Source organism: Pseudophryne corroboree, chromosome 5, assembly GCF_028390025.1.
Source record: "Pseudophryne corroboree isolate aPseCor3 chromosome 5, aPseCor3.hap2, whole genome shotgun sequence".
NCBI classification, from domain to species: domain Eukaryota; kingdom Metazoa; phylum Chordata; class Amphibia; order Anura; family Myobatrachidae; genus Pseudophryne; species Pseudophryne corroboree.
The window spans coordinates 25078192-25103125 of NC_086448.1; positions in this window are offsets into that span (position 1 = coordinate 25078192).

A 24934-nucleotide genomic window follows, 5' to 3' on the forward strand; every position below is an offset into this window, starting at 1 on the left:
CCCCACAGCCTAACCCTAACCATCACCCCCCTACCCCCGCAGCCTAACCCTAACCATCACCTCCCCACCCCCGCAGCCTAACCCTAACCATCACCTCCCCACCCCCGCAGCCTAGCTCTAACCATCACCCCCCACCCCCGCAGCCTAACCCTAACCATTACCCCCCACCCCCACAGCCTAGCCCTAACCATCACCTCCCCACCCCTGCAACCTAACCCTAACCATTCCCCACCTGACCCCCGCTGACTAACTCTAACTATCACCTCCCACCCCCGCAGCCTAGCCCTAACCATCACCTCCCCACCCTCGCAGGCTAACCCTAACCATCACCTCCCCACCCCCGCAACCTAGCCCTAACCATCACCTCCCCACCCCCGCAGGCTAACCCTAACCATCACCTCCCCACCCCCGCAGGCTAACCCTAACCATCACCTCCCCACCCCCACAGCCTAACCCTAACCATCACCTCCACACCCCCACAGCCTAACCTTAACCATCACCTCCACACCCCCACAGCCTAACTCTAACCATCACCCCCCTACCCCCGCAGCCTAACCCTAACCATCACCTCCCCACCCCCGCAGCCTAACCCTAACCATCACCTCCCCACCCCCACAGCCTAGCTCTAACCATCACCCCCCATTCCCGCAGCCTAACCATAACCATTATTCCCCATCCCCACAGCCTAGCCCTAACCATCACCTCCCCACCCCTGCAACCTAACCCTAACCACTCCCCACCTGCCCCCCGCAGCCTAACCCTAATTATCAACTCCCACCCCCGCAGCCTAACCCTAACCATCACCCCCCACACCCGCAGCCTAACTCTAACCATCACCTCCCCACCCCCGCAGCCTAACTCTACCCATTCCCCACCTGACTCCCACAGCCTAGCCATAACCATCACCTCCCCACCCCATCGCAGCCTAGCCCTAACCATCACCCCCACCCCCGCAGCCTAGCCCTAACCATCACCTCCCCATCCCGCAGCCTAGCACTATCCATCACCTCCCCACCCCCGTAGCCCAACCCTAACCATCACCTCCCTATCCCCGCAGCCTAACCCTAACCATCACCTCTCCACCCCCGAAGCCTAGCCCTAACCATCACCCCCCAACCCCCACAGCCTAACCCTAACCATCACCTCCCCACCCCCGCAGGCTAACCCTAACCATTCCCCACCTGACCCCCCAGCCTAACCCTAACCATTATCTCCCCACCCCGCAGCCTAACCCTAACCATCACCCCCCACCCCCACAGCCTAACCCTAACCATCATCCCCCACCCCCCAGCCTAACCCTAACCATTATCTCCCCACCCCGCAGCCTAACCCTAACCATCACCCCCCACCCCCACAGCCTAGCCCTAACCATCACCCCCCAACCCCCACAGCCTAACCCTAACCATCACCTCCCCACCCCCGCAGGCTAACCCTATCCATTCCCCACCTGACCCCGCAGCCTAACCCTAATCATCACCTCCCCATCCCCGCAGCCTAACCCTAACCATCACCTCCCCACTCCCGCAGCCTAACCCTAACTATCACCTCCCCATCCCGGCAGCCTAACCCTAACCATCACCTCCCCACCCCCACAGCCTAACCCTAACCATCACCTCCCCAACCCTGCAGCCTAACCCTAACCATCACCTCCCCACCGCCGCAGGCTAACCCTAACCATCACCCCCCACACCCGCAGCCTAACTCTAACCATCACCTCCCCACCCCCGCAGCCTAACTCTACCCATTCCCCACCTGACCCCCGCAGCCTAACCCTAACCATCACCTCCCACCCCCGCAGCCTATCCCTAACCATCACCCCCTCCTCCGCAGCCTAGCCCTAACCATCACCTCCCCACCCCTGCAACCTAACCCTAACCATTCCCTACCTGACCCCCGCAGCCTAGCCCTAACCATCACCTCCCCACCCCCGCAGGCTAACCCTAACCATAACCTCCCCACCCCCGTAGCCTAGCCCTGACCATCACCTCCCCACCCCCGCAGGCTGACCCTAACCATCACCTCCTCATCCCCGCAACCTAACCCTAACCATCACCTCCCCACCCCCGCAGCCTAACACTAACCATCACCCCCCACCCCCACAGCCTAACCCTAACCATCACCTCCACACCCCCACAGCCTAACCCTAACCATCACCCCCCTACCCCTGCAGCCTAACCCTAACCATCACCTCCCCACCCCCGCAGCCTAACCCTAACCATCACCTCCCCACCCACGCAGCCTAGCTCTAACCATCACCTCCAACCCCCGAAGCCTAACCCTAACCATTACACCCAACCCCCGCAGCCTAGCCCTAACCATCACCTCTCCACCCCTGCAACCAGAGCCGGCCCTAACCAATATGATGCCCTAGGCAAGATTTTGGCTGATGCCCCCTAGTACCGCCGCTAGTTCTGCAGGAGATGCCTGGCATGAGTCAGCTGGCAGCTCTGCTAACGGTGGGCGCCTTTTCTTTATGAAAATGCATCTTATTTGCATAACTATGTGGCTAGGATGTACAAGCAGCTTCTGCTGATTAAAATGATATGCAGCATGCCTATTTTCTGTGTGCGACTGCAGCTGTATCTGCATACGAAATGCTACATTACAGTGATTTCCAGGAATACACATAGCATTTCGTATGCAGATACAGCCACAGTCACACACAGAAAATAGGCATGCCGCATATCATTTTAATCAGCAGAATCTGCTGGTGCCCCTAAGCATACCAAATGCCCTAGGCATTTGCCTAGTTTGCCTATGCCTAAGGCCGGCTCTGCCTGCAACCTAACCCTAACCATTCCCCACCTGACCCCCGCAGCCTAACCCTAACCATCACCTCCCACCTGCGCAGCCTAGCCCTAACCATCACCTCCCCACCCTCGCAGGCTAAACCCTAACCATCACCTCCCCACCCCCGGAGCCTAGCCCTAACCATCACCTCCCCACCCCCGCAGGCAAACCCTAACCATCACCTCCCCACCCCCGCAGCCTAACACTAACCATCACCCCCCACCCCCACAGCCTAACCCTAACCATCACCTCCCCACCCCCACAGCCTAACCCTAACCCTAACCATCACCCCCCTACCCCCACAGCCTAACCCTAACCATCACCTCCCCACCCCCGCAGCCTAACCCTAACCATCACCTCCCCACCCCCAGCAGCCTAGCTCTAACCATCACCCCCCACCCCCGCAGCCTAACCCTAACCATTACCCCCCACCCCCACAGCCTAGCCCTAACCATCACCTCCCCACCCCTGCAACCTAACCCTAACCATTCCCCACCTGACCCCCGCAGACTAACTCTAACCATCACCTCCCACCCCCGCAGCCTAGCCCTAACCATCACCTCCCCACCCTCGCAGGCTAACCCTAACCATCACCTCCCCATCCCCGCAAACTAACCCTAACCATCACCTCCCCACCCCCACAGCCTAACCCTAACCATCACCTCCACACCCCCACAGCCTAACCCTAACCATCACCCCCCTACCCCCGCAGCCTAACCCTAACCATCACCTCCCCACCCCCGCAGCCTAACCCTAACCATCACCTCCCCACCCCCACAGCCTAGCTCTAACCATCACCCCCCATTCCCGCAGCCTAACCATAACCATTATTCCCCATCCCCACAGCCTAGCCCTAACCATCACCTCCCCACCCATGCAACCTAACCCTAACCATTCCCCACCTGCCCCCCGCAGCCTAACCCTAACCATCACCTCCCACCCCCGCAGCCTAACCCTAACCATCACCCCCCACACCCGCAGCCTAACTCTAACCATCACCTCCCCACCCCCGCAGCCTAACTCTACCCATTCCCCACCTGACCCCCGCAGCCTAGCCATAACCATCACCTCCCCACCCCATCGCAGCCTAGCCCTAACCATCACCCCCACCCCCGCAGCCTAGCCCTAACCATCACCTCCCCATCCCGCAGCCTAGCACTATCCATCACCTCCCCACCCCCGTAGCCCAACCCTAACCATCACCTCCCTATCCCCGCAGCCAAACCCTAACCATCACCTCTCCACCCCCGCAGCCTAGCCCTAACCATCACCCCCCAACCCCCACAGCCTAACCATAACCATCACCTCCCCACCCCCGCAGGCTAACCCTAACCATTCCCCACCTGACCCCCCAGCCTAACCCTAACCATTATCTCCCATCCCCGCAGCCTAACCCTAACCATCACCCCCCACCCCGACAGCCTAACCCTAACCATCATCCCCGACCCCCGCAGCCTAACCCTAACCATTCCCCACCTGACCCCTACAGCCTAACCCTAACCATCACCTCCCACCCCCGCAGCCTAACCCTAACCATCACCTCCCCACCCCCGCAGCCTAACCCTAACCATCACCCCCCACCCCCTCAGCCTAACCCTAACCATCACCCCCCACCCCCGCAGCCTAACCCTAATCATCACCTCCCCATCCCCGCAGCCTAACCCTAACCATCACCTCCCCACTCCCTCAGCCTAACCCTAACCATCACCTCCCCATCCCGGCAGCCTAACCCTAACCATCACCTCCCCACCCCCACAGCCTAACCCTAACCATCACCTCCCCAACCCTGCAGCCTAACCCTAACCATCACCTCCCCACCCCCACAGCCTAACCCTAACCATCAACCCCCACCCCCGCAGCCTAACTCTACCCATTCCCCACCCCCACAGGCTAACTTGACCCATTCCCCACCCCCGCAGCCTAACCCTAACCATCACCTCCCCACCCCCGCAGCCAAACCCTAACCATCACCCCCGCAGCCTAACTCTACCCATTCCCCACCCACTCAGCCTAACCCTAACCCCCCCCCCCCCCCCAGCTCGACATTCAGCATTCTGACAGCTGTGGGGATTCTGGCATCAGTATTGCGTCTGCCAGGATCCCAACAGCCGTCATCTTAACCGCATCCCACACTCACACACATACACTCACACACACACATACACTCACACACACATACACTCACACACACATACACTCACACACATACACTCACACGAATACACTCACACACACATACACTCACACACATACACTCACACACATACACTCACACTCTCACACACATACACACACACTCACACACATACACACACACTTACACTCACACACACACTCACACACACACATACACTCACACACACATACACTCACACACACATACACTCACACACATACACTCACACTCTCACACACATACACACACACTCACACACACACACACACATACACACACACACACACACACACACACACACACTCACACACACTCACACACACACACATACACTCACACATACACTCACACACACTCACACACATACACTCACACACACACTCACACACACACACACACACACACACACATACACTCACACACATTCACTCACACACATACACTCACACACACTCACACACATACACTCTCACACACACACACACACACACACACACACTCACACACACACACACACACACACATACACTCACACACACATACACTCACACACACATACACTCACACACATACACTCACACTCTCACACACACATACACACACACTCTCACACACACACACACACACACACACACACACACTCACACACACACACATACACTCACACACATACACTGACACACATACACTCACACACACTCACTCACACACACACACACACACACATACACTCACACACATACACACACACACATACACTCACACACACTCACACACATACACTCACACACACACACACACACACACCATACTTGCCTACCCTCCCGGAATGGGCGGGAGGCTTCCGAAAATCGGGTGACCCTCCCGGCCCCCCGGAAGGGCAGACAAGTCTCCCGATTTCAGCGGTCACCCCCTGCCCGGCCGCCCACTTAGCGAGTAAAGTGGGCGGTCCGAGCAGGCGATGACGTGATTCTTTTTGAATCGCGTCATCATAGCCATGCCCCCTGCTGTATAATGGCGAGAATAGCGGCATTACACAGCGGGGGCGTGGCTTACATGACGCGATCAATCAGCCACGCCCCGTTCCGCCTCTGGCCCGCCCCGTTCCGCCTCTGGCCCGCCCCCCTTTGGACGTCACCTCACTTCCCGCCTGCCCTGATGAGCCGACCGGCTGCTCTCTCCCGGAGAGAGCAGCCCAGAAGTCGGCAAGTATGACACACACACACACTCACATTCACAGTCTACATTGCATGGTACATACAGTAATAAAGGGACATTTCTCATACTTGAGGACAGATTAGCAGCTTCCTGACAGGGATGGGGAAGGGGCGTTGTATTGTACTCCTTCTCCGCTGAAGACATTTTCCTTTTCTTCTAACCCTTTATCTACGTGAGATACATGAACCTGTTTAATTAGCAATTTAGTGCTAGGAAACGATGGTAATTCAGTCAATAGAAATTACACACTAGTAACTGAGCTTTACTAGAAAATGAGATTTCCATAAAGGATGTACTGTAGCTCTGCAAAATGCAATTATTGCTTTGTACTGCTGATAGTGCTGTCATTCTTCATGTATATTGCTACAATACACTGTATTTATACATAGAGGAAAGTACGCCGTATGTACTATAGGAGCAGATGATTTTTCTGCATTACTTGTATATAAACGCTCTGAATAAAATAGAGGTGCAAGCTATCCATTCTTTATCAATATAAGAGATGTGCGACGGGCACTTTTCTTATTTTGTGTTTTGGATTTGGTTTTGGTTCCATCCTCGTGTTTTGGATCTGGATTGGTTTGCCAAAAACCACCCTCTCGCTTTTTGGTTTTGGATCTGGATGATTTTTTTAAAAAACATAAAAACAGCTAAAATCACAGAATTTGGGTGTAATTTTGATCCTATGGTATTATTAACCTCAATAACAATAATTTCCACTCATTTCCAGTCTATTCTGCACACCTCACACCTCACAATATTGTTTTTAGGCCTAAAAGTTGCACCAAGGTCGCTGGATGGCTAAGCTAAGCGACACAAGTGGCCGACACAAACACCTGGCCCATCTAGGAGTGGCACTGCAGTGTCAGACAGGATGGCAGATTTAAAAACTAGTCCCCAAACAGCTCATTATGCAAAGAAGAAAAAGAGGTGCAATGAGGTCGCTGTATGACTAAGCTAAGCGACACAAGTGCGCAGCACAAACAACATGGGGCGTGCTGGAATTTGCCCAGGTGTAATACACGCACAATGGTGGTCATTCCGAGTTGTTCACTCAATGCAGTTTTTTGCAACAGAGCGATTAGGTGGAAAGTGTGCATGCGCACGGTACGCAGCGTGCATGTGTTCACTAATTTAACAAAAAACTTTGGAGATTTGCTCATGCTCGAGCAACGTTTTTTCATCACTCGAGTGATCGTAGTGTGATTGACAAGTAGTGGGTGTTTCTGGGCGGAAACTGCCCGTTTTCAGGGAGTGTGCTAAAAAACGCAGGCGTGCCAGGTAAAAACGCGGGAGTGGCTGGAGAAACGGGGGAGTGGCTGGCTGAACGCAGGGCGTGTTTGTGACGTCAAACCAGGAACTAAACGGACTGAGGTGATTGCAATCTAGGAGTAGGTCTGGAGCTACTCAGAAACTGCAAGGAATTATTTAGTAGCAGATCTGCTAATCTTTCGTTTGCTATTCTTCTGCTAAACTAAGATACACTCCCAGAGGGCGGCGGCCTAGCGTGTGCAATGCTGCTAAAAGCAGCTAGCGAGCGAACAACTCGAAATTTCCACCTATATTGGTACACAGGAGAGCATACCCCTAAACCACACAAACACACGGCAAAGCCTGTAAAATTAATTTTGATAATAATAATCCTTTTATTTGGAGCTATTATAATAATATGTAGCACAAGCGAATGTACCCCTACACCCCACAAGGCAAAAACTGTCAAAATTATTTGGCTAATAATATAAGTAATGTATATAACCCTTTTATTTGGAGTAAATAATATACAGCACAGGACACCGCCACTGGTCTTACGGCAGCATAAGACAGCACCACTGGACTGATGCAGCACAAGACAGCACCACTGGACAGGACTTATACGGCAGTACCCCTGGACTTATACGGCAGTACCCCTGGAGTGGTACGGCAGTGTCAGACAGGATGGCACTTTAAAAACTATTCCCCAAACAGCACATGATGCAAAGAAGAAAAAGAGGTGCAAGATGGAATTGTCCTTGTGCCCTCCCACCCACCCATATGTTGTATAAACAGGACATGCACACTTTAACAAACCAATCATTTCAGCGACAGGGTCTGCCACTCGACTGTGGCTGAAATGACTGGTTTGTTTGGGCACCCACCAAAAAAGAAGCAATCAGTCTCTCCTTGCACAAACTGGCTCTACAGAGGCAAGATGTCCACCTCATGCTCCGATTCCTCACCACTTTCAGTGTGTACATCCTCCTGCTCACAGAGTATTAATTCGTCCCCACTGGAATCCATCACAGGTCCCTGTGTACTTTCTGGAGGCAATTGCTGCTGGTGAATGTCTCCACGGAGGAATTGATTATAATTCATTTTGATGAACATCATCTTCTCCACATTTTCTGGATGTAACCTCGTACGCCGATTGCTGACAAGGTGAGCGGCTGCACTAAACACTCTTTCGGAGTACACACTGGAGGGGTGGGGCAACTTAGGTAGAATAAAGCTAGTTTGTGCAAGGGCCTCCAAATTGCCTCTTTTTCCTGCCAGTATAAGTACGGACTGTCTGACGTGCCTACTTGGATGCGGTCACTCATATAATCCTCCACCATTCTTTCAATGGTGACAGAATGATATGCAGTGACAGTAGACATGTCAGTATTCGTTGACAGGTCCTTCAGTCCGGACCAGATGTCAGCACTCGCTACTGACTGCCCTGCATCACCGCCAGCGGGTGGGCTCGGAAATTTTATCCTTTTCCTTGCAGCCCCAGTTGAAGGAGAAAGTGAAGGAGGAGCTGTTGACGGATCATGTTCCGCTTGAGTTGACAATTTTCTCACCAACAGGTCTTTGCACCTCTGCAGACTTGTGTCTGCCAGAAAGAGAGATACAATGTAGGCTTTAAACCTAGGATCGAGCACGGTGGCCAAAATGTAGTGCTCTGATTTCAACAGATCGCCCACCCTTGAATCCTGGCAAAGCAAATGAAGGGCTCCATCCACAAGTCCCACATACTTTGCGGAATCGCTCCGTCTTATCTCCTCCTTCAATTTCTCCAGCTGCAAAAGCCTGATGAGGGTAATGGCCTGACTCAAGCTGGCAGCGCCTGAACTGATTTCACATGTGGCAAGTTCGAAGGGTTGGAGAACCTTGCACAAGACGGAAATCATTCTCCACTGCGCTTGAGTCAGGTGCATTCCCCTCCTATATTGTAGGTGGATGTAAAGGCTTGAATGGCCTTTTGCTGCTCATCCTTCCTCTGAAGCATATAGAGGGTTGAATTCCACCTCATTACCACCTCTTGCTTGAGATGATGGCAGGGCAGGGTCAGCAGTGTTTGATGGCGCTCCAGTCTTCGGCACGCAGTGGCTGAATGCCAAAAGTGTCCCGCAAATTTTCAGGCCACCGACAGCATCTCCTGCACGCCCCTGTAATTTAAAAAAAAAATCTGCACCACCAAATTAATTGTATGTGCAAAACATGGGACGTGCTGGAATTTGCCCAGACGTAATGCACGCACAATATTGGTGGTGTTGTCCGATATCACAAATCCCTAGGAGAGTCTAATTGAGGTAAGCCATTGTGCAATGATGTTCCTCAGTTTCTGTAAGAGGTTGTCAGCAGTGTGCCTCTTACGGAAAGCGGTGATACATAGCGTAGCCTGACTAGGAACGAGATGGCGTTTACTGCCAGTGCTGTCCTTCTGTGACTGCCTAGTCTGGACTCCTTCCCTGTTCTGCTGCAGTGGGCCCATCCATCCGGCCTTTTACCAGGGACCAGCGACCAGCACCCACAACTGTAAGTTGTGGGGGCTGCAGGGGGTGGGTGCCCTGCCTATTCTGCCAGTCCCGGACCCCACAATATCTGATGGCAGCCCTGTGTGTGTGACTGAGGGGTCAGCCACAGCTTCCAGTTATCACAATGAGTCTCACCAGTCACCAACTGGCAATGTCTGACAGTAGTAGCACTGCACCCCCCCTCCACACTCCCCAACCTCCAGCCCAGCTCCTTCCCATCCTGGCACCGCACCCGGGGGAAGGGGATCTCCAGGACTGGCTTATACTGTAGGTACAGTTCGCGTCATAATTTTTTTTTTGCCCTGGGACCCCCACAAGCCTTAATCCAGCCCTGCTTCAATCCTAGTAAATGTTTCAGCCAAGGAGAAATTTGGGCAGATCTTGCAGATTGCAGCATATAATGCATTCAAGATCAAGGCTACCCACTCTCATCACATCTATTGGGAGGAATTCAACTGTTTTACCTGCAGTGACCAATAGATCGCACAATGGAGCAATTCAATTGTTGCTTTATTCAGAGGCGCACAGCCGCCAATGCTAACATTACTGTTATGTTGTTCCATCATTTTGATGAGCAGGTAACTAGTAGAAATATGTTTATGGGGTTTACTTAAATTCCCAACAATAATGTTGATTTTAAAATTAGGAAACATCAGGACACACATCTGATTGTCTAGGGCACACCACACACTTTTTTCAGAAAGCCCTGCCCCTTTTACTGGGATTTAGAGCAGACTAGTTCTACTAGAGATGAGCGGGTTAGGTTCTCAGAGAATCGAACCCTACCGAACTTCACATCCCGAGCCCGACTCGGGACTTCCCGCCAGACTCGGAAACCAGAACGAGGCAATACATCATCATCCCGCTGTCGGATTCTCGTGGGTTTTGGATTCCATATAAGGAGCTGCGCATCGCCGCCATTTTCACTCCGGCATTGGAGAGTGTAGCGAGAGGACGTGTCTCTGTCCTCACTCAGTGTCTGTGCGGGAGGGAAAGTGGGGTGGCGATTCCAGTGCTGTCTTATGCTGATTTGTCCAGTCACAGTGGTGGTGTCCTCTGCTGCCATATATCCAGTGCTGCTGTATAAGTCCAGTCCATTGCAGTGGTGCTGTGTTGTCCTGCATCAGTCCAGGTGTGGTGTCCCTGTGCTGCTGTATAAGTCCAGTGATACTGCCATACAAGTCCAGTGATACTGCCATATAAATCCAGTCCAGTGGTACTGCCATATATGTCAAGTGATACTGTCGAATATGTCCAGTGGTACTGCCGTAAAAGTCCAGTGGTACTGCCGTATAAATCCAGTCCAGTTATACTGCCGTATATGTCCAGTGGTACTGCCGTACATGTCCAGTGATACTGCTGTATATGTCCAGTGGTACTGCCGTATAAATCCAGTGATACTGCCGTATATGTCCAGTGGTACTGCCGTATATGTCCAGTGGTACTGTCGTATCAATACAGTCCAGTGGTATTGCCGTATAAGTCCAGTGGTACTGCCATATAATTCCAGTGATACTGCCATATATATGTCCAGTGGTACTGCCGTATAAATCCAGTGGTACTGCAATATAAATCCAGTCCACTGATACTGCCATATACGTCCAGTGGTACTGCCGTATATGTCCAGTGATACTGCCATATAAGTCCAGTGGTACTGATATATAATTCCAGTGATACTGTCGTATATGTCCAGTGGTACTGCCATATAATTCCAGTGGTACTGCCGTATAAGTCCAGTGGTATTGCCGTATAAATCCAGTCCAGTGGCACTGCCGTATAAGTCCAGTGGTACTGCCATATAAATCCAGTCCAGTGGTACTGCCGTATAAGTCCAGTGGTACTGCTGTATAAATCCAGTCCAGTGGTACTGCCATATAAATCCAGTACAGTGGTACTGCCATATAAGTTCGGTGGTGCTGTCCTTTGCTGTATATAATTTCCTCCAAATAAAGGGGTTATTAATAATGAATCCAAATAATTTTCACAGGGTTTGCCCTGTGTGGTGTAGAGGTATGCTCTCCTGTGCCGCATATTGTTATATAACTCCAGAAAAATAATGGAGAACAAAAATTTTTTAGTGCTGAAGCTGCTGCTACTAGTCATGGCATAGATGATGAAATGCCATCAACTTCGTCTGCCAAGGCCGATGCCCAATGTCATAGTAGAGGGCATGTAAACTCCAAAAAGCTCAGTAAAAAGACCCCAAAAAATAAATTTAAATGGTCTGAGGAGAAACGTAAACTTGCCAATATGCCATTTATGACACGGAGTGGCAAGGAACGGCTAAGGCCCTGGCCTATGTTCATTACTAGTGGTTCAGCTTCACCTGACAATGGAAGCCCTCATCCTCCCGCTAGATAAATGAGAAGCGTTAAGCTGGAAAGAGCACAGAAAAGAACTGTGCGTTCTAAGATGGTATCACAAATCCACAAGGAGAGTCCAAGTGTGTCGGCGGTTGCGATGCCTGACCTTCCCAACACTGGACGGGAAGAGGTGGCTCCTTCCACCATTGGCACGCCCTCTGCAAGTGCTGGAATGAGCACCCACAGTCCAGTTTCTGATATTCAAATTGAAGATGTCACTGTTGCAGTATACCAGGATGAGGATATGGGTGTAGCTGGCGCTGTGGAGGAAGTTGATGATGAGGATTCTGATGGTGATGTGGTTTGTTTAAATCAGGCACCTAGGGAGACAGTTGTTGTCCGTGGGATGAGAAAGCCCATTGTCATGCCTGGGTAAAATACCAAAAAAGCCACCTCTTCAGTGTGGAATTATTTCTCCACAAATCCGGCCGGACAACAGGTGTCAAGCCATGTGTTGCCTCTGTCAATCCGTAAAAAGTAGGGGTAAGGACGTTAACCACCTAGGAACATCCTCCCTTATACGTCACATGCAGCGCATTCATCAGAAGTCATTGTCAAGTTCAGAAATTTTGGGTAAGAGCGTAAGCATTCCACTGACACCTAAATCCATTCTTCATCTTGTACCCAAGCTCCTGCAAGCCACACCACCAACTTCCTCAACGTCAATTTCCATCTCAGTCAGGAATGTCAGTAGTCCTGCTGGCCATGTCACTTGCATGACTGACGAGTCCTCTCCTAACTGGGATTCGAGGATCCTTGAGTGTAACGCCTACTACTGCTGCTGCTGCTGTTGTTCCTGCTGGCAGTTGATCGTCATCCCAGAGGGGAAGTCGGAAGACCACTTGTACTACTTCAACTAAGGAATTGACTGTCCAACAGTCCTTTGTGAGGAAGATGAAATATGACAGCAGTTATCCTGTTACAAAGTGGATAACTGAGGCCTTGACAGCTATGTTGGTAAAAGACATGCATCCAGTATCCGCCATTGGTGCATTGGTATTTAGACAATTGATGGAGGTAGTGTGTCCCCGGTACCAAATCCCATCTAGGTTCCACTTCACTAGGAAAGCGATTCCCACATTGTACAGGGACATTAAGAAAAGTGTCCTCAGTGTCCTGAAAAATGTGTTTGTACCCAATGTCCACTTAACCACGGACATGTGGACAAGTGGAGCAGGACAAACTAAGGACTACATGACTGTGAAAGCCCACTGGGTAGAAGCATTGCCTCCCGCAGCAACAACAGCAGCGGCACCAGTAGCAGCATTTCACAAATGCCAGCTCGTTACTAGGCAGGCTGCGCAATGTATCACCAGTTTCCTTAAAATGAACACCGCTGACAACCTCATACAGAAACTGAGGTACATCATCGCACAATGGCTTACCCCACTTAGACTGTCCTGGGGATTTGTGATATCGGACAACGCCACCAATATTGTGCGTGCATTACATCTGGGCAAATTCCAGCACGTCCCATGTTTTGCACATACAATTAATTTGGTGGTGCAGAATTTTTTGAAAAATGACAGGGGCATGCAGGAGATGCTGTCGGTGGCCCAAAAAATAGCGGGCCACTTTCGACATTCAACCACCGCGTGCCAAAGACTGGAGCGCCAGCAAACACTCCTGAACCTGCCCTGCCATCACCTGAAGCAAGAGGTGGTAACGAGGTGGAATTCAACACTATATATGCTTCAGAGGATGGAGGAACAGCAAAAGGCCATTCATGCCTATACATCCACCTACGATATAGGCAAAGGAGAGGGTATGCACCTGACTCAAGCGCAGTGGAGAATGATTTCCGTCTTGTGCAAGGTTCTCCAACCCTTCGAACTTGCCACACGTGAAGTCAGTTCAGACACTGCCAGCTTGAGTCAGATCATTCCCCTCATCAGACTTTTGCAGAAGCAGCTGGAGAAATTGAAGGAGGAGCTAAGACGGAGCGATTCTGCTAAGTATGTGGGACTTGTGGATGGAGCTCTTTATTCGCTTTGCCAGGATTCAAGGGTGGTCAGTCTGTTGAAATCAGAGCACTACATTTTGGCCACCGTGCTCGATCCTAGGTTTAAAGCCTACGTTGTATCTCTCTCTTTCCGGCAAGTCTGCAGAGGTTCAAAGACCTGCTGGTGAGACAGTTCTCAACTCAAGCGGAACGTGATCCGTTAACAGCTCCTCCTTCATTTTCTCCCGCAACTGGGGCTGCGAGGAAAAGGATAAAATTTCCGAGCCCACTCGCTGGCAGTGATGCAGGGCAGTCAGGAGCAAGTACTGACATCTGGTCCGGACTGAAGGACCTGCCAACGATTACTGACATGTCGTCTACTGTCACTGCATATGATGCTGTCACCATTGAAAGAATGGTGGAGGATTGTATGGGTGGCAGCATCCATGTAGGCATGTCAGAAAGTCCGTATGTATACTGGCAGGAAAAAGAGGCAATTTGGAAACCCTTGCACAAACTGGCTTTATTTTACCTAAGTTGCCCCCTCCAGTGTGTACTCCGAAAGAGTGTTTAGAGCAGCCGGTACCCTTGTCAGCGATCAGCGTAAGAGGTTACTTCCACAAAATATGGAAAAGTTGATGTTCATCAAAAGGAATTATAAATTCCTCCACAAAGACATTTACCAGCAATTGCTTCCAGAAAGTACACAGGGACCTGTGATGGTGGATTCCAGTGGGGACAAATTAATAAACTGTGAGTAGGAGGAGGATGTACACGCTGAAAGGGGTGAGGAATTGGAGGATGAGGATGAGGAGGACATCTTGCCTCTGTAGAGCCAGTTTGTGCAAGGAGAGATGAAGTGCTTCTTTTTTGGTGGAGGGATTAATTGCTTCTTTTTTTGTTGGGGCCCAAACAAACCAATCATTTCAGCCACAGTCGTGTGGCAGACCCTGTCGCTAAAATGATTGGTTTGTTAAAGTGTGCATGTCCTGTTTATACAACATAAGGGTGGGTGGGAGGGCCCAAGGACAATTCCAACTTGCACCTCTTATTTTTTTATTTTTCATCATGTGCTATTTGGGGTTTAGTTTTTTAAATTGCCCTCCTGTCTGACGCTGCAGTGACACACCTAAATGGGCCAGGTGTTTGTGCCGCACACTTGCAGTGTCGCTTAACTTAGTCCTCCTGCGACCTCGGTGCACCTCTTTTTTTTTCTTTGCATTATGTGCTCTTTGGGGCCTAGTTTTTAAAAGTGCCATCCTGTCTGACACTGCAGTGCCACTCCTAGATGGGCCAGGTGTTTGTGCCACCCATTAGTTTTGCTTAGCTTAGTCATCCAGCGACCTCGGTGCAACCCTTTGGCCTAAAAACAATATTGTGAGGTGTAAGGTGTTCAGAATAGACTGGAAATGAGTGGAAATGAATGTTATTGAGGTCAATAATACCGTAGGATCAAAATTACCCCCAAATTCTGTGATTTTAGCTGTTTTTATGTTTTTTTCAAAAATCATCCAGATCATCATCCAAAGGGTGGTTTTGGCAAAACCAATCCAGATCCAAAACACAAGCGAGGATCAAGATCCAAAACCAAAACACAAAACATGAAAAGTGCCCGCCGCACATCTCTAATTTCTACAGAGAGTTTTTTTGTTGTTGGTGGTGGCAGTGTTGTTATTGTGCTGCACTGACGGCTGAGGGGAAGACGATATAGCTCATTTATTGATGTAGGTGCTGAAATTGAACCAAATCACACAACATTTATCCCTGGTGGCGCCTAAACTTAACCCCCCTTCCAGAAGCCTAAGCCTCCCTCACGCATAACCCTAACCCTCCATGGTGATGCCCAAACCTACTTTCCCCCTGCAGCCGTCACCATTGCCCCCCAAAATTTTAGCCCATAATGAAAAAAGAAGTAGTGTGAGATGGAATTGTCCTTGTGCCCACCCGGGCCCACCCACCCACTTTGGACACACCCACCCACTTTGGACACACCCACCCACTTTAATCTTGTATATTAAAAAGGACACGAGCAAACCAAACCAGTCCAGTGACAGGGACTGCCAGTTTTGTAGCTAAAGTGCTTGGTTTGTTTTGGCCCCCACAAACTAATTGTTTGGAAGGACTACCTCCGATCATTAACGAGAAGGTTGATGATAAATGTGTTTGCATGGAGATTGCACGGACTGATCCAGACTGCTGTTGGCTGATACTAGACTGCTTGCTATTATTCTACAGGATTTTTTTCAGATTTTAATAAATAACATAAAGGGAGGAGGTTCCTAGATGGTTAACATCCCTACCTCTACTTACTTTGGTTTCACAAATGGTACAGGTGGCTTGACAAATGTTGTCAGGATTTAGGTTAAAATAATTCCGCACAAAAGATGTGGCTTTATTGGTCTTATACGTAGGCATGACAAATGCCTTCTTTTTATAACGTGCAAGAACTGCTGCCGTTGGTGGCTGACTTACTTTGACACTAACAATAACCTCATCATCAACATACTCATTAGTGCAGATACATAAATATCCCCCTCACCCTGTTGCACTTTCCCAGTAGCATCCTCTATTTCTATGTCACCATCTTTACTTGTACTGGTCAGCCTTACTTTTGCAGTGGATACAGAAATGGTGAAAGGAGACTTCTCTATGAGTACAGTGTTGTAAATGTCAGACTCGCACATAGCTAATGTAAACACCCCTAGTCTCTCCTCAGGGATTTGTGTGCACACAGATTGTTCTTCAGCCTTAGTGTTCTTCCTTTTTGTTTTCTAGCAATGATTTGTCTGTTTTAAAGGTGACGCCTCTACTAGACTCAGAGCAAGAAGATGTTGCATCATCATGTTATGATACAGAAGAAGATGCCTGACTGTGTTTGTTTGGTCCTGGTTTCCACAATAGGCGTTCTTCTAGTGCATAAAACAGCAGTAGCGCTAGCAATACCACCACTTGCAAACAAAAGCCGTGGCCTGAGCCTTTTCTTGCAACTGCGTGTGATGTATGGTGTGTTGTCAATTTTAAATTTTTAGCAGTATATGTTCTATTTATTATTAGAGGTGATGATTTCACTAACATTGGGAAATATTTAGATTTCAGGTGCCATTTTTTAAAATGACTGTCAGCAGCTGCAGCACTAGTACTGGGTTAATACTCCTGCTCTTTTATTGACTGATCCATATCGATATATTTTTATTTTACACACTGTTAATCGCCAACTGTGACACTTAACTGTGGCACCTAATGAACATTGTCGCTAATTCAGACTGGATCGCTGCAGTCTGAAGCTCTCGCTGGAGTGTGCACGCGCAGTGGCCGCACTGCGCGTGCACAGCCCAGGAGCCCAGTGAGATGCTATCAGCATCTCAGGGCTGCGATTGCCTTTGCCTGATTGATTCGAACGCCGTTTGCGGGGTGCGGTCCAGACAACGGAGGCGTGTCTGGACCATTGGAGTGGGTAGCGGCGGCCTGAAACACACATTTTATTTTTATTTTTTACACAGCACTTCTAGTAATGGTACCACACAAATAAACATTATTTTTGACAGTTTTATTTTAAAAAAAAAATGTACATGGTGCCTACACTGAACACACAACACAGTGCATCACAGTACTGCAGCTCACAACCCTTCACTGATAGTGACAGCAGTGCTGCACACCACAGCCCTTCACATTCTGAAACAGTCACAGTAGTGCCACAGCAGTGCTGCACACCACAGCCCTTCACATTCTGAAACAGTCACAGTAGTGCCACAGCAGTGCTGCACACCACAGCCCTTCACATTCTGACACAGTTACAGTAGTGCCAGAGCATTGCTGCACACCACAGCCCTTCACATTCTGACACAGTCACAGTAGTGCTACAGAAGTGCTGCACACCACAGCCCTTCACATTCTGACACAGTTACAGTAGTGCCAGAGCATTGCTGCACACCACAGCCCTTCACATTCTGACACAGTCACAGTAGTGCCACAGAAGTGCTGCAGCCCACAGCCCTTCACATTCTGACACAGTCACAGTAGTGCTACAGAAGTGCTGCACACCACAGCCCTTCACATTATGACACAGTCACAGTAGTGCCACAGAAGTGCTGCACACCACCGCCCTTCACATTCTGACACAGTCACAGTAGTGCCACAGAAGTGCTGCACACCACAGCCCTTCACATTCTGACACAGTCACAGTAGTGCCACAGAAGTGCTGCACACCACCGCCCTTCACATTCTGACACAGTCACAGTAGTGCCACAGAAGTGCTGCATACCACAGCCCTTCACATTATGACACAGTCACAGTAGTGCCACAGCAGTGCTGCACACCACAGCCCTTCACATTCTGACACAGTCACAGTAGTGCCACAGAAGTGCTGCAGCCCACAGCCCTTCACATTATGACACAGTCACAGTAGTGCCACAGAAGTGCTGCACACCACCGCCCTTCACATTCTGACACAGTCACAGTAGTGCCACAGAAGTGCTGCACACCACAGCCCTTCACATTCTGACACAGTCACAGTAGTGCCACAGAAGTGCTGCACACCACCGCCCTTCACATTCTGACACAGTCACAGTAGTGCCACAGAAGTGCTGCATACCACAGCCCTTCACATTATGACACAGTCACAGTAGTGCCACAGCAGTGCTGCACACCACAGCCCTTCACATTCTGACACAGTCACAGTAGTGCCACAGAAGTGCTGCAGCCCACAGCCCTTCACATTATGACACAGTCACAGTAGTGCCACAGAAGTGCTGCACACCACAGCCCTTCACATTCTGACACAGTCACAGTAGTGCCACAGAAGTGCTGCACACCACAGCCCTTCACATTCTGAAACAGTCACAGTAGTGCCACAGCAGTGCTGCACACCACAGCCCTTCACATTCTGACACAGTTACAGTAGTGCCAGAGCATTGCTGCACACCACAGCCCTTCACATTCTGACACAGTCACAGTAGTGCTACAGAAGTGCTGCACACCACAGCCCTTCACATTCTGACACAGTCACAGTAGTGCCACAGAAGTGCTGCAGCCCACAGCCCTTCACATTCTGACACAGTCACAGTAGTGCCACAGAAGTGCTGCACACCACCGCCCTTCACATTCTGACACAGTCACAGTAGTGCCACAGATGTGCTGCAGCCCACAGCCCTTCACATTCTGACACAGTCACAGTAGTGCCACAGAAGTGCTGCATACCACAGCCCTTCACATTATGACACAGTCACAGTAGTGCCACAGCAGTGCTGCACACCACAGCCCTTCACATTCTGACACAGTCACAGTAGTGCCACAGAAGTGCTGCACACCACAGCCCTTCACATTATGACACAGTCACAGTAGTGCCACAGAAGTGCTGCACACCACAGCCCTTCACATTCTGACACAGTCACAGTAGTGCTACAGAAGTGCTGCACACCACAGCCCTTCACATTCTGACACAGTCACAGTAGTGCCACAGAAGTGCTGCACACCACAGCCCTTCACATTATGACACAGTCACAGTAGTGCCACAGCAGTGCTGCACACCACAGCCCTTCACATTCTGAAACAGTCACAGTAGTGCCACAGCAGTGCTGCACACCACAGCCCTTCACATTCTGACACAGTTACAGTAGTGCCAGAGCATTGCTGCACACCACAGCCCTTCACATTCTGACACAGTCACAGTAGTGCCACAGAAGTGCTGCACACCACAGCCCTTCACATTCTGACACAGTTACAGTAGTGCCAGAGCATTGCTGCACACCACAGCCCTTCACATTCTGACACAGTCACAGTAGTGCTACAGAAGTGCTGCACACCACAGCCCTTCACATTCTGACACAGTCACAGTAGTGCTACAGAAGTGCTGCACACCACAGCCCTTCACATTCTGACACAGTCACAGTAGTGCCACAGAAGTGCTGCAGCCCACAGCCCTTCACATTCTGACACAGTCACAGTAGTGCCACAGAAGTGCTGCACACCACCGCCCTTCACATTCTGACACAGTCACAGTAGTGCCACAGATGTGCTGCAGCCCACAGCCCTTCACATTCTGACACAGTCACAGTAGTGCCACAGCAGTGCTGCACACCACAGCCCTTCACATTCTGACACAGTCACAGTAGTGCCACAGAAGTGCTGCACACCACAGCCCTTCACATTATGACACAGTCACAGTAGTGCCACAGCAGTGCTGCACACCACAGCCCTTCACATTCTGACACAGTCACAGTAGTGCTACAGAAGTGCTGCACACCACAGCCCTTCACATTCTGACACAGTCACAGTAGTGCCACAGAAGTGCTGCACACCACAGCCCTTCACATTATGACACAGTCACAGTAGTGCCACAGCAGTGCTGCACACCACAGCCCTTCACATTCTGACACAGTCACAGTAGTGCCACAGAAGTGCTGCAGCCCACAGCCCTTCACATTATGACACAGTCACAGTAGTGCCACAGCAGTGCTGCACACCACCGCCCTTCACATTCTGACACAGTCACAGTAGTGCCACAGCAGTGCTGCACACCACCGCCCTACACATTCTGACACAGTCACAGTAGTGCCACAGAAGTGCTGCAGCCCACAGCTCTACACCTTTACCCTTCGGTGTCCTGTGCGAAATGGCGCCCAAATCACTGTGGGAGAGACTTTTATAGAATCCAAAACACACAAGAACCGATGATGGGAAGATGACATTTTGCCTCGTTTTGAAACCCGAGAAGGCAAATTCGGGTGGTTTTGGCTTTCAGAAAACCGGACCTGCACATCTGTACTTACTATTATTATAAATATGTGTTCGATTTATTGTTTCCTTTTTTTTCTTACAGTACATACATTACATGCTAATTCCAATCAAACTTCAAACTCCAGCTTCAGTGGAATAGCACGACTTGCTCTGGCGTTCCGTCCGATCTGATGGTACCCTGACGTCTGTCACATTCTGCCACTGCCCACCTTGCCCCTGCTGGGGTTGTTTTCATACAGTTTGCCTTTTTTAGTTCAGTAACTCACTGCTGGCAAGTACTTCACAAGGAGAGCAACACCAAAGCACCGCAGAAATTGGTATATCTGCAACGTAAGGCGGATATCTCCACTCAAAAAGGTAATAGCAACTGGCGGTATAATGCACAGATGGGTGGATAAGATAAGGACAGATCATTGCAATCCCCATTTGGTATTCACAAGAGGCATCTCCCATCTGACCACACTTGCTGATTTATTGTCCATAATATATGAAATTCAGATAGTAAAACATTAAAGGAACAAATATATAATTTAGAGGCGCCACATATTGCAGGTTCCAGATTACGCCAAACGTAACGTCAGACAACGTAGAGTACATTGAGCATGAAACAATAGCTGCTACTGCCTGCGGGATATAACACACTTTATGGCTTACACTTGACAGAGCTAAATAACATAACAAAGACTGGGCCGGCGGAGAACTGGCTGACAGGTTATTCATCGCCAACGTGTGCCCAAGGTTGTCATAATCCAGCAATATACTTTTGTTTGGAAATAAATGCCCTGGGTCTGAAAGGCTGCCAGCGCTGGGAATGGTTCCAGATACATTTTCAGTAACGCCAATCTCTTTCCAAGATGTAGGCAATATTTCCTTCACACCAAGGACTATCTGAATAAGCCCTCAAGGCTGTTGACTGAAAAATGTGACTGACCGTCAGAGCCGGGTATTAAATGATTCTACTGCCACAAAATCCATGTAACACGCTCTGTTATTTTATGTGGTTGTGTCAGTGGGTTGTGACAGTGGGTGTGTCTGGTTGAGTGAGTGGGTTGTGATTGTATCAGTGGTTGTGTCACTGGGATGACGCGGCGTCAGTGGTTGTGTTAGTGGTTGAGTCAGTGGGCTGTGAAAGGAATCTGTGGGTTTTAGTGATGAGCGCCTGAAATTTTTCGGGTTTTGTGTTTTGGTTTTGGGTTCGGTTCCGCGGCCGTGTTTTGGGTTCGACCGCGTTTTGGCAAAACCTCACCGAATTTTTTTTGTCGGATTCGGGTGTGTTTTGGATTCGGGTGTTTTTTTCAAAAAACCCTAAAAAACAGCTTAAATCATAGAATTTGGGGGTCATTTTGATCCCATATTATTATTAACCTCAAAAACCATAATTTCCACTCATTTTCAGTCTATTCTGAATACCTCACACCTCACAATATTATTTTTAGTCCTAAAATTTGCACCGAGGTCGCTGGATGACTAAGCTAAGCGACCCTAGTGGCCGACACAAACACCTGGCCCATCTAGGAGTGGCACTGCAGTGTCACGCAGGATGTCCCTTCCAAAAAACCCTCCCCAAACAGCACATGACGCAAAGAAAAAAAGAGGCGCAATGAGGTAGCTGTGTGAGTAAGATTAGCGACCCTAGTGGCCGACACAAACACCGGGCCCATTTAGGAGTGGCACTGCAGTGTCACGCAGGATGTCCCTTCCAAAAAACCCTCCCCAAACAGCACATGACGCATAGAAAAAAAGAGGCGCAATGAGGTAGCTGTGTGAGTAAGATTAGCGACCCTAGTGGCCGACACAAACACCGGGCCCATCTAGGAGTGGCACTGCAGTGTCACGCAGGATGGCCCTTCCAAAAAACCCTCCCCAAACAGCACATGACGCAAAGAAAAAAAGAGGCGCAATGAGGTAGCTGTGTGAGTAAGATTAGCGACCCTAGTGGCCGACACAAACACCGGGCCCATCTAGGAGTGGCACTGCAGTGTCACGCAGGATGGCCCTTCCAAAAAACCCTCCCCAAACAGCACATGACGCAAAGAAAAAAAGAGGCGCAATGAGGTAGCTGACTGTGTGAGTAAGATAAGCGACCCTAGTGGCCGACACAAACACCGGGCCCATTTAGGAGTGGCACTGCAGTGTCACGCAGGATGTCCCTTCCAAAAAACCCTCCCCAAACAGCACATGACGCAAAGAAAAATAAAAGAAAAAAGAGGTGCAAGATGGAATTGTCCTTGGGCCCTCCCACCCACCCTTATGTTGTATAAACAAAACAGGACATGCACACTTTAACCAACCCATCATTTCAGTGACAGGGTCTGCCACACGACTGTGACTGATATGACGGGTTGGTTTGGACCCCCACCAAAAAAGAAGCAATTAATCTCTCCTTGCACAAACTGGCTCTACAGAGGCAAGATGTCCACCTCATCATCATCCTCCGATATATCACCGTGTACATCCCCCTCCTCACAGATTATCAATTCGTCCCCACTGGAATCCACCATCTCAGCTCCCTGTGTACTTTGTGGAGGCAATTGCTGCTGGTCAATGTCTCCGCGGAGGAATTGATTATAATTCATTTTAATGAACATCATCTTCTCCACATTTTCTGGATGTAACCTCGTACGCCGATTGCTGACAAGGTGAGCGGCGGCACTAAACACTCTTTCGGAGTACACACTTGTGGGAGGGCAACTTAGGTAGAATAAAGCCAGTTTGTGCAAGGGCCTCCAAATTGCCTCTTTTTCCTGCCAGTATAAGTATGGACTGTGTGACGTGCCTACTTGGATGCGGTCACTCATATAATCCTCCACCATTCTTTCAATGGTGAGAGAATCATATGCAGTGACAGTAGACGACATGTCCGTAATCGTTGTCAGGTCCTTCAGTCCGGACCAGATGTCAGCATCAGCAGTCGCTCCAGACTGCCCTGCATCACCGCCAGCGGGTGGGCTCGGAATTCTGAGCCTTTTCCTCGCACCCCCAGTTGCGGGAGAATGTGAAGGAGGAGATGTTGACAGGTCGCGTTCCGCTTGACTTGACAATTTTGTCACCAGCAGGTCTTTCAACCCCAGCAGACTTGTGTCTGCCGGAAAGAGAGATCCAAGGTAGGTTTTAAATCTAGGATCGAGCACGGTGGCCAAAATGTAGTGCTCTGATTTCAACAGATTGACCACCCGTGAATCCTTGTTAAGCGAATTAAGGGCTCCATCCACAAGTCCCACATGCCTAGCGGAATCGCTCCGTGTTAGCTCCTCCTTCAATGTCTCCAGCTTCTTCTGCAAAAGCCTGATGAGGGGAATGACCTGACTCAGGCTGGCAGTGTCTGAACTGACTTCACGTGTGGCAAGTTCAAAGGGCAGCAGAACCTTGCACAACGTTGAAATCATTCTCCACTGCGCTTGAGACAGGTGCATTCCACCTCCTATATCGTGCTCAATTGTATAGGCTTGAATGGCCTTTTGCTGCTCCTCCAACCTCTGAAGCATATAGAGGGTTGAATTCCACCTCGTTACCACTTCTTGCTTCAGATGATGGCAGGGCAGGTTCAGTAGTTTTTGGTGGTGCTCCAGTCTTCTGTACGTGGTGCCTGCACGCCGAAAGTGTCCCGCAATTCTTCTGGCCACCGACAGCATCTCTTGCACGCCCCTGTCGTTTTTTAAATAATTCTGCACCACCAAATTCAAGGTATGTGCAAAACATGGGACGTGCTGGAATTTGCCCATATTTAATGCACACACAATATTGCTGGCGTTGTCCGATGCCACAAATCCACAGGAGAGTCCAATTGGGGTAAGCCATTCCGCGATGATCTTCCTCAGTTGCCGTAAGAGGTTTTCAGCTGTGTGCGTATTCTGGAAAGCGGTGATACAAAGCGTAGCCTGCCTAGGAAAGAGTTGGCGTTTGCGAGATGCTGCTACTGGTGCCGCCGCTGCTG